The sequence below is a fragment of the Rhipicephalus microplus genome, chromosome 5, assembly GCF_043290135.1.
Source record: "Rhipicephalus microplus isolate Deutch F79 chromosome 5, USDA_Rmic, whole genome shotgun sequence".
NCBI lineage: Eukaryota > Metazoa > Arthropoda > Arachnida > Ixodida > Ixodidae > Rhipicephalus > Rhipicephalus microplus.
This window is the reverse complement of record NC_134704.1, coordinates 34,866,727-34,870,072: the sequence shown is the minus strand read 5'-3', so window position 1 is coordinate 34,870,072 and position 3,346 is coordinate 34,866,727.

The following is a 3,346-nucleotide window of genomic DNA, read 5'->3' as shown; positions in this document are numbered from 1 at the left end:
ACGTAGTGATGGTGGTTTGATGATGATGATGATGATGATGATGATGATGATGATGATGATGATGATCTATATGTATGGCTCACAACCACTTTGGGAGATCGGCCAAGAAATGAATAATTTATAAGAGCTGATCACATATGAACTGCATATATAACGAATGAAACATTTTAAAAAAATACTGTTACTAATTTAGATATTTTAAATCAAAACGGCCCTGTTTCTTTCAAGAGTTTTTCTACAGTGGAACAGAGATACCGGTGACCACGACCTAGCGAAGAGACTCTCAAGAAGAGAATGTGAGAAACAGTGAAATCCAATCTAATTTGATTAAAATACACTTTAAAATGTTTTTTGCCGTAAACTGAAGCGGCTACATAATAAAAATAACGCGCGATTTTTACGTCCTTTATACAAAACGAGCAGAGGGGAAGGACCCAGACGAGCTCTATGCATATAATAATTTAATTTTGGAACTCGACAGTGTAGTTTGTAAAAAAAGTGTTCTGTGCGTGTTGAACAGAAATTCTTACTTTAAGGAAACAAGAGGGGTCGATACTCGTTGCGGTAAGTGATGAATGTTTTATCAGAGTCTTGGTATATGGCACGTCTTTAAATTATATTACGCATTATATAGCACTGATGTGGGAATAATTGAGACCATCGGACCACTTAGAGCCTCTTTTGCCAGAGTTTCCATCATTTCATTCATTTTCATCCCCTCGTGTCCCGGAACCCAGGTCAATATTACTAAAGTTATATGAGGGGGCATCAGAAAACGCCACCTTTTTGATTTTTTCTATGGCTCATACCCACTGTGTCGACAATCCCAGAGAATGTGTTGGAGTACTCCTGACGAGGTCAGGAGACCGGGTTGAATGGCGGATCAAGGGAGAGGCCTTGGCTCTGCAGTGGGTTTAGTCAGGCTGAATGATGATGATGACGATGATGATGACGAGGCGGGCCAATGCCCTGCACTGTTCAGAGCACGCCGACCAAACCTCGGTTATCCAACAGGTCTGCGAAGCGCCGACTAAGCATGGCTTACACGCTTCGATGAGAAGCCTGAGGCCGGGTCATCACACTGCACAAAACTCAATAAATTTTTTTTTGCCAACCACAGTACCCACAGCGTGGAAAGAGCCAAGTTTTGTGCATATGTTAAGGGTTAATAATGACGAATACACGTTTATTTTCCAAAATACTACCTGGTACTCCCCTTGGTCTATACTGTATTTTGGCGATGCAACCTTCTGGATTCCCCAGCCTCCATGACGCTGGCGACGAGGTGCCGACGAGGGGTTGGAGGTTTAAACCCTCCAATTTTTTTTTCTATTTTTCTTGCGTATTCAGGATGTCCTTATAACTTGAGCCAAAAATTTGAGAGTGAAATACACTTAGGAAGCGAATTGAACCAAACGCACACTACTCGTACTTGCCTGTAGTTACTCAGGCTATTTTTTTTCTCCCCACACTAATAAATAATAAATGTTAATTACCTAATTCTTTAATTATGGGCTGGAAACCCAAAACATGAACACAAGAAGTAGAGCACTTTCAGAAACCACGGACTAAATTGTTTCCTGTACGATACGTCTCGAGCTGTTTTTTTTTTTTTCACGTTGTAAAGAAAACCCGCAAAACTTGAAAAGAAGCCGCGTGACGGACCAAGAGCGCACTGCTATGGTGCTGCTCTAGGTTTTCTTTACAACGCGGAAAAAATAACAGCGCTAGACGTATCGCACAGGAAACCATTTTGTTGGTGGTGTCTGAAAGTGCTCTACATTTCAGTGTTCATATCTTGGGTTTCCGGCCCATAATTAAAAACGAGTAATTAAGAATTATTCATTAATTATTATGGGGAGAAATAAAAAAAAATAGCCTGAGTACCTACAGTCTAGTGCGAGTAGTGCGCGTTTGGTTCAATTCGCCACTGAAGTGTCTTTCATTCTCAAGTTCTTGGCTCAAAGTTATGTGGCACACCCTGTATTTACACGCGCATATACAAACGCACACACATACATCATGTGTCATCTAACCACCCCTTTTCCCTCGAAAAAAAAATTCTGGCTTCACTCCTTGCTGCTAGGCTTTAGTTAGGTGACGATAGGTTGTTCCTATATAGGATACGTCTCCACTGTTGTCGCAGACATGTTCCTCGTTCGGGAGCACGTCTCACGAGATCGAGCCCTGTTCCGACGAACTGCCTCCCCCCTCCCAGCGCCGCCTTCCGTGCAGAAGAACCGTGCAGTTTCGGGGATAACGTCGCTTCCTCCGCCGAACCACTTTGCAGTTCCGGGTAGGGCTGCGTCTCCTCAGCCGAGCCACTGTGCCGTTCCGGGGAACTGGTCTCGCAGAAGAGTCCCAAAACGCTATTTAAGGCCGTGCCGGCCCCATGTTAGAGGGATTTTGCCCCAGCCGACGTTGTCGTGCTGGCCGGCTCTGTACAAACGACAACCTGCTACAGTAAACGCTACTTTTGTTGCTGTTTTCAAAACGGATTGCCTCCCTGTTTCACCTTCGGGCTAAGGCTTCAGCGAAGTCCGCTCGACGGCTTGCCGCTCTTCGCCACCGCTACCATCGCGACAGAGCAAAATTCATAACACCACGCAGGGAGGTTCATGTTGAACCACACAAAATCCCACACATGAGCTGGATGTCCAAACTCTAGACAAAGAAACTCGCGCTGAAACTGAGTGTTGCACCTCCAAAAGAACTACGAGCACGTAGTCGTGCAAGTAGGGATTCTATCGCTCCAGACACTTGTCTCAACCAGCGTTGCCTCTCCCGTACCCTATTTTGTTCTCTCGTTGAACGCACCACTGAGGCACTCCATACAGATGCCTTGGCGAAAGTGAAATGTGCGGCCTCAGTGCTCATCACTGGGTTAATCCCCGCAGCGGTTTGTTGAAGCTTTTCTTAATCACTGATTACGTCAATCTAGAAATTTTTAGTTGGTGGTTGTTGTACTTGTATTGCTTTCTTCTTTTTTATTTTTCAGTGGACCAGCTGTGAGTAGGAGAAATTGCTCAATTTTTGTGGCGAGTACCCGTTCTTAAGAATGATAGTTTCTTTTTCTACGCATTTGCACGCGTCAAGATTTTACGGCTGGTTCGAACAGATTCGCTGTTAGAAAAGAGGGTATGAAATAGAGACAATGGATCTTATTGACAGTAACTGAGCAAAATTGATGGATGTATCAAACAGAAAATTAAGACGCTGCCACCTGTTCCATTTAGTGTCCTACATTAAGGTGAAACCCTTAGGCGCTTCACCAGACAATGGCTTTGAATAAAGTGGCGTGTGGCACAAAAACCCAAGAGACTGCAGAAAAATCATGGTCCCAGCA